This window comes from Mytilus californianus, unplaced genomic scaffold (genome assembly GCF_021869535.1).
Source record: "Mytilus californianus isolate M0D057914Y unplaced genomic scaffold, xbMytCali1.0.p SCAF_3, whole genome shotgun sequence".
NCBI classification, from domain to species: domain Eukaryota; kingdom Metazoa; phylum Mollusca; class Bivalvia; order Mytilida; family Mytilidae; genus Mytilus; species Mytilus californianus.
Genome location: NW_026262679.1, coordinates 75,761,528 through 75,772,970, shown reverse-complemented (window position 1 = coordinate 75,772,970; position 11,443 = coordinate 75,761,528).

Sequence of the window (11,443 nt, the reverse complement as noted above, 5' to 3'; positions counted from 1 at the left end):
TTTTTACAGAGTTATCTCCCTGTAGTGTTAGGTACCACCTTAAAAGAATGATAAAAGTCTATGACACAATTTTTCTGGGAAAAAAAGTAGAGTGCAATATTTAAAAAAAATTCCATATTTTAAAATAATACTGAAAGATTGATGTATAACTGTGAAAACAATATTGAAACATAACAAAACATTCCATTGTTTACAAGTAAATGATTTCTTTCTGTACAAAATATTTTCCTAGTAAAATAAAGGATTATGACATGAATACCTAGGACAATTTGTCTGAGGACATTAAATTAAATGATTAATTACTGACATTGGACTAAAAATACTAGTAAATTCTGTAACCATGGACATTTAAAACTAGCAATTTGTGTCCGCCCAGACACATTTTACTTGGACTATTTATCTCTTACACATGTTTAAAGTAAAATATGGTATTCTCTGTAATTGAAATTCTTTATTCAAATAAAAATTATAATCATTTTGATTTTAAATGCTTCTTACATATTTCTTAAAAAAACATTTTGACTTTTAGACTATTATTAAAAAAATTGATAATATCAAGTTTTAATTTTACTCAAGAAAGACGAAAAAACAGCAAGGTGAAGAAAAGTTGAAATATACTCCAAAACAATTACGATTAAATTGATTTCTGACTTAAATCAAATGGTTATAGTCATGTACTAAAGAATTTGATTATGTAACTATATATGTATGTTTTTATAGTGAAATGATCTAAGTTAGTTTGTACGAGGAAATTTACTACAATATTAACAAAAGAAGAATTTTATAGTTAGAACCTTGTAGTCAATTTTATGATCATACATTTTTGTAATTTTTTTATAGAACTATTGTTTTTAAATTTAAAATCTTTACACTCCTATATAAATTTAAAAACAATGTTTTTGTGGCAGTAAAAGAATGTAAAGGTAAAATAAAAAATGTATTTTGCTGTAATCATTAGATATTGCGAAAAATAATTTATTCAAGCAAGGGCTGGTCCCTAATATGATTTTTTTCTATTTTTGTCTCATCTGCAATTTTTTAGTGTTAAAAATAGTGTTGTCATCAACAATTGGTGAGTGTCTGGATGGGGTTTACAGAATAAAGAATAATGTGCCAAATATACAGAAAAATGGCCAAAAAAATAAAGTATAGAGAAAAATAGGGTGCTAAAATATAAAGAATAGAGAAAAATGGCTAAAATGATAAAGAAAAGAGAAAAATGACATAGAAAAATAAAGAATTCAGAAATGAAGGCCCCCATCCAGAGCCTCATTGATGTTAAGTTGTTGATTTGTACCATTTCAAAATAAACACTAATTGTATACCTTTGTGTATTATTATAACTTTTCCTTGTTCACATGTCCTAACTATTATGAAGATGATGCAAAATTTACTATAATTTGTGCACAATTTTATACATAGTGTTGCTAGCCTTGTAAACCTTATTATGTAATGAAAGTTTTTAGTATTCTTCTGTTTATTGCATATATATTGAAAGATTAAGTCTCATAAATGTTTTGTTAGTTATGTGAATATTTTAAATTATCGCTATTTTGTGTATTTTTCCTTTGATCTTTCTTTGTGATAATTTTTCATATCATGCTACTCGCTTGAGGTAGAAAGTTATCGTCAAAAACTAAGAGCGCACATGCCGTTGTCAATGTAAAAATTAATGACGTCATTGGAAAAATAGGGATAAACAGATTATCAATGGTTTTTCAAACTTGAGGATGTTTGTCCGCCACATCTCATCTCAGGGCTGTCACCCTTCGATGAGATTGTAGCTGAGATACACCCTCTCGTTTGAAAAACCATCAATAATCTATAAATATCATAGATCTAGATGCCATTTCCTATTTCTTTTAAATCAAAATGACATTTGTTGTTTGTTTGGTTGTTGAATATTTTGACTGTTTTCATGTGTAAAAGACTTGCTTTAATTAAGTCTCCCAAACGAAGTTTGGGAAGACTTATTGTTTTTGCTCAGTTCTTATTATTATTATTATTCTTCTTCTTCTTCTTCTTCTTCTTCTTCTTCTTCTTCTTCCGCCGCTTTTAAATTTGAACTTGTCCGCACCCGTTCTCCAAAACCGCTTGTCAGATTAACTTAGGGTTTTACAATATGTTAGACTAACATGTCTAGTGGTGCAATCAGGGTTTTGTTTGTGCAATGGGGTTTATAAAGGGGTACTTTGAGGGTCAAAAAGAAAAGAGGGTTTTACTATAGAACCCTATGGGATTTTATTTTTTTAAATTTTCAAATGATTATAAATTGAAAACCGTTTGTGATAGACACAATCTTTTTAATTGAAAATGTTCTAAATGATAAAGCCCATTAAATGAAATACAGGGTTAGTCCCCAGGGGTCACCCCCACCCCCTGCCATTTAAGAAAGTTCTAATACCTTGTAAGTGGTAAAGATCCCCACCCCTAAACCATATATATTCTGGTTTGTTATGCTAAGATGGTTTGAATGATGTACAGGGTTAGTCCCCAGGGGTCATCCCGACCCCCTGCCATTTGAGAAAGTTCTTATATCTTGTAAATGGTCGAGATCCCCACCCCTAAACCATATATATTCTGGTTTGTCATGATAAAGCACATCAAATGTAATACAGGGTTAGTCCCCAGGGGTCACCCCCACCCCCTGCCATTTAAGAAAGTTCTCATATCTTCTAAGTGGTCAAGATCCCCACCCCTAAACCATATATATTCTGGTTTGTCATGCTAAGATGGTTTGAATGATATACAGGGTTAGTCCCCAGGGGTCATCCCGACCCCCTGCCATTTGAGAAAGTTCTAATATCTTGTAAATGGTCGAGAACCCCACCCCTAAACCATATATATTCTGGTTTGTCGTGATAAAGCACATCAAATGAAATACAGGGTTAGTCCCCAGGGGTCACCCCCACCCCCTGCCATTTAAGAAAGTTCTAATATCTTGTAAGTGGTCAAGATCCCCACCCCTAAACCATATATATTCTGGTTTGTCATGCTAAGATGGTTTGAATGATATACAGGGTTAGTCCCCAGGGGTCATCCTGACCCCCTGCCATTTGAGAAAGTTCTAATATCTTGTAAATGGTCGAGAACCCCACCCCTAAACCATATATATTCTGGTTTGTCATGATAAAGCACATCAAATGAAATACAGGGTTAGTCCCCAGGGGTCACCCCCACCCCCTGCCATTTAAGAAAGTTCTAATATCTTCTAAGTGGTCAAGATCCCCACCCCTAAACCATATATATTCTGGTTTGTCATGCGAAGATGGTTTGAATGATATACAGGGTTACTCCCCAGGGGTCATCCTGACCCCCTGCCATTTGAGAAAGTTCTAATATCTTGTAAATGGTTGAGATCCCCACCCCTAAACCATATATATTCCTATTTGTCATGTCTCGAACATTTGAATGACGTATACGGTCAGTCCCCAGGGGTTCCCCCCACCCCCAATGTTCTAATATCTTGTAAATGGTTGAGATCCCCACCCCTAAACCATATATATTCCTGTTCGTCATGTAATGAACATTTGAATGACGTATAGGGCCAGTCCCCAGGGGTTCCTCCCCACCCCCAATGTTCTAGTATCTTGTAAATGGTCGAGATCCCCACCCCTAAACCATATATATTCTGGTTTGTCATGCCAAGATGATTTGAATGATATACAAGGTTAGTCCCCAGGCATCACTAAAGCATATAACTTTACTGGACCAAACCAATTTTCACTGGACGTTGCCCAATGTCAGGCGACCCTGGGAATTACGAATTATGGGAGCTTCGTTTGGGAGACTTCGTAACAGCATCCTGTTACAATCATTTCTTGTTTATATTAAAATGATACAAAAAATGGCCACAAAGGCTCTAGTTATTTACATAAAGTTTTCTGGTGACTTTAAAAAACTCCGGAAGAAAATTTTAAATATAACAACACTTGCACCAACTTAATGCTGACTTTCTACCTTGTTCTTGACTTGATTGACTTTTTATACCCAAAACTAATTTTCTTGAAGGTGGTCAGTTCTGATTTAATTCTGTGTGGTATGAGTTTACCTATAATTGCTTAGTTTGTTGTTAAACTATTTTTGTGTATTTTGTGTCTTGATAATTTATGTTTTTTGAAGACTGGATAAAGATTATTGAGTTGTGATAGTGGGGGTGCTAGCTTTGGCTTATGTTTAGCTCACTTGGCCCTTTGTTCTAATCACTTCGGGGCCGTCGTCGTTGTCGTCCGTCGCCGTTATCTGTTAACTTTTACAAAAATCTTCTCCTCTGAAACTATTTGACCAAATTTAACCAAACTTGGCCACAATCATCATTGGGGTATCTAGTTTTAAAAAATGTGTCAGATGACCCTGCCTGCCAACCAAGATAGCCGACATGGCTAAAAAAAGAACATAGGGGTAAAATGCAAGTTTTGTCTATTATTTTGAAACTGTTATAAATAGGGAAAATCTGACATGGACAAAAATGTTAAGAATGTCCAGCTCTACCAATTGTCCATATACGTTAAAACTGTCAGACGACTTCTTATAGGAGTTATTGCCCTTAAATGACAAATTTTACCCTTTTTTTTTCAATTTTGCCTTATATCTTGAAAATTGTAATAGATATAAAGAAACTTTAAATTGCAAAAATGATCAGCAAGACAAGTTCTACAAATACGCGTGCATGGTTGAAATTGCCTGTGGACTCCTTATTAGAGTTATTGCCCTTTGATGACAATTTTTACCATTTTTTTGTGTTTTTGACTTAAATAAGCAAAAATGATCAGCAAGACAAGACCTACAATGAAGACAATATGGAGGAAATCGTCTGACGACTCCTTGTTGAAGTTATTGCTCTTTAATGACGATTTTTACCATTTTTTTTGCGTTTTGCCTGATATGATAAAAATTATAATAGATAAATAGACTCTTTAAATCACAAAAATGATCAGCAAGGCAAGATCTACTAACAAGTCAAATTTTGCAGATATAGTTAGTAGACTGTCACTCTTTATAGGAGTGATTGCCCTTAAATGCGGATTTTTATTTTACCCTTTTTTGTGTTTTGAGCAAAAAGTAAAGAAGATAAAGAGAAACTAAACAAGTTAAATGATCAGCAATACAAGATAAACAAAACTAATTTTTGTCATGAATTCTATTCTCGTCTACAATATTGGAGGGTGTCCTTTGTTGATATGCACATAGAACAAGGTGATCGACAGGCTCTTTAGAGCCTCTAGTTGTTGTTTATTATTACAACTACAGGGTTTTCAACCCCATTGACTACCTAGTTTAATGTGGACCAGTATGGATGGATACCTTTATTCCTGTTTTCATAGACTAATTTTTGTAAATTTGAGACTGGTATAGTTTCAATTTTAGGCTGTGGTACATAGTTGTTTGACATTTTTTATTGGTTTGTAGCCCAATCTTGTTTCATTTAGCTACATTTTGGTACAAACTATTTAATTTATGTGGTAGCTGGAGAAGCAACATACAAAAACAGTACCGGTACTCCTCACTAAGTATTATAGATTTATTATACTTTTGACAACAAACACAGGCACCAACTTATGGAAAAGAATTCAATATAAAGATTCATTGATTTATCAAGTGATAATTCTGTAAATGTGAACTTATATTTTACATGTTAAGGTTTGATCATCTAAAATCCAGCCTTGCAATATTTTGTCGTTGCCTGAACTGCTATGAAAAAATCAAGGGTGATCATTCATTTATTCAACCCAATAGGAGGGAAATTAGAATGTAAATGATTTTCAATATTAAGCAAGATCAAGACTCTCTATTTACAAATGACAATGTGTTCTCTCTTAGTGGACATTTTACAGTATTATTTTGTATATTTTACTCAAAGTGACCCGGAACCAAATGAATCCCAGAGTGAGGGGATTTGAGCGAAACAACATGGATTCTTTACAGATCACATGACAGTGTATCTGTTTGGTAGAATTTAAAATTGAGAATGGAAATGGGGAATGCTTCAAAGAGACAACAACCTGACCAAAGCAGTGAACAGCCGAAGGCCACCAATGGGTTTTCAACAGTGAGAAAATCATGCACCCTGAGGAGGGCTTCAGCTGGCCCCTAAACAAATATGATGTGTACTAGTTCAGTTAAAATAGACTGCACTAAACTGCAAAACATATAAATGAACTAAAATTGAAAAACATACAAGATTAACAAAGGCCAGAGGCTCCTGACTTTGGACAGGTGCAAAAATGCAGCGGGGTTAAACATGTTTTGAAAGATCTCAACCCTCTGCTATACCTCTAGCCAATGTAGAATAAACAAACACACAGCAATACCCACAGTAAAACTCAGTTTAAAAGAAGTCCGAGTCCGATGTCAGAAAAAGTAACAAAAGAAACTAAGCAAAATGACAATGATACATAAATACACAAAGGATTCTAGCAGTTACTGACATGCCAGCTCCAGACCTCAATTAAACTGATTGAAAGATTGCATGTTTGAATTATTTCATGAAAGCAGACCAAAAGCAGTTTCTTGCTGTTATGATGTTTACTAAATTGATATTTTTATTTCCTAATTTATTGCAATTTCATACACAGTTAGATATGTCTGCATCTTAGTACCTATTATGAATATTTGTGAAATTCCAGAATGTTCTACTGTTGGGAAAATTTGATATTCAAAGTGAACACAAAATCCATTTGAAAAATATATGCCCGTTAGACAAAATTTCTAAATAGGATATCTACCTGCAAAATCTAACTATATATCTATAAGTGTTAGCCAGACATTTTCTTGAACAAGAGTGAACACGCTGAAATGTCTCGCCTGCTTTACTTGTCATGATTGATTTTATGTAGAAAGGTCGATTTTAATTTTGAAGATTTTATTACAAGTACATGTATCACATACGCTCAACATTAATATCAACGATTCATGAAAATGAGGTCAAGGTTAGATGAACTATGTCAGACAGACATGAGTACCTTGAAATCAGTCCATACATGAAATATAGTGGTCCTATTGCTTATAGTATTGGAGAAATAGACCAAACCACAAAAACTTAACATTAACCCATGAATCATAAAATGACGTCAATGTCATAAACCCTGCTCAACAGACATGTACCCCTTACAATAATTCCATACACTAAATAAAGTTGACCTATTACTTTATAGTATCTGATAAACACACAAAACCATGAAAACATAACATTGACCAATGATCCTTGAAAATGAGGTCAAGGTCTTATGACCCTGCCAGACAGACATGTACATCTTGCAATCATTTCATACACCAAATAAAGTTGACCTTTTGCTTATAATGTATGAGATACAGACTTAACCATGAAAACTCAACTTTCATCACTGATCCATGAAATGAGGTTGAGGTCAGGTGAACTCTGTCTGACGGATAGGTTGACTTTGCGAGGATCCCATATACCAGATATAGTTATCCTATTACTCAATATAAGTGAGTATTTCACATGACAAAAAAAATAGATTTTTTCAAGCAAGTCACTGAACCATGAAAATGAGGTCAAGGACACTGGACATGTGACAGACCAAAACTTCGTAGCACAAGGTACAAATGTATCTGCAGTCAAGGTATGAAGCATCCAGATTTTCTACTTTCTGAAATATATATATGAATCATCCAGATTTTCTACCTTCTGAAATATGAAGCATAGTTTAAGCCACAGCCAGATTGTAATCCCTATGTCTCTCATTTTTGTCGAGCCTGCGACTTCTGTCACAGAAAACTCGACATCGGGATAGTGATTCAGCAGGGGGCACGGCTGCGTTAACAAAGTTTATAAAATCTTAATATTTCAGAAGGTAGAAGACCTGGATCCTTCATACTTTGTATATAGATGCCCTATGTTATGAAGTAATCAATGTTAAGTTTTCCTGGTTAAGTTTGTTTCTTATATACTATGTGCAATAGGTCAACTATATTTAAAGCATATTTGGTGTATGGAATGATTGTAAGATGTACATGTATTTCCAGTTTGATTTATCTGACCTTGACCTCATTTTCTTGGATCATGTTAAGTTTTTTGTGATAGTTGTAGTAAAGCTTTATATTTAGGACTATCAACATAAAATCAATGGTCAGTAAAGAAGGCGAGACATTTCAGTGTGTGCAAGCTTGTTTGACTTTTGTCACAGGTGAGACAAAAACTAGCGATTTCTTTCCTTTAGGGTTATATATCTTCTAGGTTGGTGTTCTTCTGGTCCTTATGAAGTTATACATTGGCATTTACAAGTAAAAAAGTGCACAGTTTAACCTTGCCACATTCTGTATGTGCCTGTGCCAAGTCGGGAGCCTGCAATTCAGTGGTGGTTGTTTGTTGCTGTATATCATATTTGTATTTCGTTCATTGTTTTTACATAAACAGGCCATTAGTATTCTCGTTTGAATTGTTTTACATTTGTCATTTCGGGGCCTTTTATAGCGGACTATGCAGTATGGGTTTTGCTTGTTGAACGTCGTACGGTGACCTATAGTTGTTAACTTATATGTCATTTGGTCTCTGGTGGAGAGTTGTCTCTTTGGTAACTATACCACATCTTATTTTTATATAAATACTGCCATGGGAAAAAATAAAGGCTTATATTAAGTATTTACATGTTCAGCTAGCTTATTTTTGTAAGTTTTATTCCTAAGAAAGATTTGATGGTTTTGTAATGACTACAACAGATATAGAATACAAAATTATAAAAAGACCATTTAATGAGAATAAGAAAATTTTTTGTGGCATTGTTTTACAATAGTATAAAAATCATAACAGTTGATCAAGAAAAATTGATCATCAAAAGAAGACAGCTTATCAATGTTGATGAATTGGTGTTTTAACCTCCAGTTTCAAATATTGCATGCACATATGGACGAGAACATGTTAAAACATTATGAATGTGAACCCTGCTTTGTACTAGACTAGTTCACATGTTTACAGTCAACAGGAAAAAATACAAGTACAGTCACCTACAGTTGCTTACTTCTGTGTCATTTGGTCTATGGTTGAGAGTTGTCTCATTGGCAATCATACCGCATCTTATTTTTATATGTTGCCTTCTTCAGACATGTTATTCTGACTAAGAGCTGACCAGTCATTGTCTTTACTCTTAATTGCCTCTTGCAAATAAAAATTTTCAAGTCATTGGTTTGACTCAGCTGAGGATTGAGCCTACAACCTTCCACACACTAGGTGAGGATTCTACCATCAGACCATTGAGACAGTTCACAGCTTATTGAAAATTTCCAAATAAAACGATTTGCCAAAATGACCACAACGGATTATAATATAATAGTACCTGTGGCGTCAAGTGACTGATGATTAAGGATTGAACCAACAACCTTCCACACAGGAGGTGAGGACTCTACCATCAGACATTGAAACAGTTCACAGCTTTTGAAAATTTCCAAATAAAACAATTTTCCAAAATGACCACAACTGATTATAATATACCTGTTGTATCAAATGACTGATGATTAAGGATTGCACCAACAACCTTCCACACATGAGGTGAGGACTCTACCATGAGACCATTGAGACAGGTCACAGCTTATGGAAAATTTCCAAATAAAACAATTTGCCAAAATGACAACAAATGATTATTATATACCTGTTGTGTCAAATGACTGATGCTCATATCAATACAATGCTCTCATCCTCTCAAACCTTTTTGTTTTCTTTCAAGCTTGGTCATTCAGAGTCCTAGCTAATTTTGAAATGACAAATTGGCAATAATATAATAAGAAATATTGGCAATGAAAACTTTTATTATTGATTTTTATCAATTAATTACCAGTAACAGAACGTAGTTCTGAATTTAATACATGTACATGCATCGTTTAAAGTAAAACACCAAAAACAATGTTTGATCAAAATCTGAGAGAAAAACTATACATTTTTTATTAATGATTTTTTCATGTTAAATCACTTTAATAACATAGATTAAACTTATTCTCTTTTTCATATATAAATAAATATATAAAATATAATCAAGTATGTATATATAATACATATACATGAGAAAATTCAATAAAATGTTCTTCTGAATATTCTAGCATTGCATTGACTAATCTGCTCTTATAAACAATCAGAAACAAAACATAAATGTACAGAATTGTTTTTAAATAAAACGAAGCAAAAATGAAGAGGAATATAGCATGAAACATAGCCAAAACTAACAGCCTTTGAAAGCCTTTTAACATTTATTAATTGGTAATATCATCACTAAACCCCAGTAGAAATGCCCTTTAGTTTAGAAAACTTGAAAAAATATACACATTTAAACATATGATTAAAATGTTAAGGTAATACGTTTAATTGCATTATAATGTGTACAGTTGTGGAATTTTTCATACTAACACAGTCTGAAGGTAAAAATCAAGGAATAAAAGAATTGTTGCCAATAAACTAGGAAACATTGTAATACAGTGTAACTATATTTTCATTTCAATATTTCTAATGGTCAGCTTGTATTAAAAGGGGTATTACTTTTGTTTGACAATTTGAATATTTAGCTGAAAAAAGAAGTTTATTTTCATTGCAGCAAATGTTTTGGTATTCATAATCTTCTTATTTCACATGAAAATTTTGCTGGTTTTATTTAATATTTTTTTTTTGGCAATCCTAGGTATTTCAAAGTTGAGGCAGCCAAATTTCACAATGGATTAAAATTGATATGACAATAATGATTTGTGACATTTAAAATTTAGGTTCAGATTCTTTTAACCAGGAAATATACTTTTTTTCTCTCTAATAATTGCATCCATATATATCACAACTCATAAGAAAATCTCTCTCATATGTCTGCAACTATAAATATCATTGCTCCTTGGAAAAATTCCTGTAGCAATCTGCATAGTATGCAATCATAAACATAGCGCGAGAAAGGTATAAAAATTTTGGGTACCGAAATATGCAATTTATTAAATTTTTCATCAAATGCAACAGTTATCAGGGAGTACCTTGTGAAAAGTGTGAGATGGTCAGCACTTTGGTTAATCACTAAAATCCAATCTAATCTATCAAGATGAAGAGTGATAAAGTGCATATTGCATTTAAATATAAAATGACAATTGAAATCCAGCCTTATACAAATCGATGTTCTACTTAACTTAATAAGTATTCTGAGTCAGACATTACCTTTTTAAATTTGGACAAGAAATCTATTAAATATTGAAACAAATTATAAAGGTCTAGAGGGAAAGGCAATTCATAATAAATATTTATTCAATATTTTATGCTTCAAATTGCATTTTAATGTAGAAATATTAGTTACTCAAGACCCAAAGCATATAACCTTTACTTTTTTTTAAACTATCCCAGGAGGTTCTTAATAGTTCTGAGCCTGTAAAACTTGCACAGATGTTTGAATCAGTGCTTATGTTGAACAGATTGAAAATATATTATTGATACTGAATAAATACAACTGCACAAGCAGTTTTGTGAATT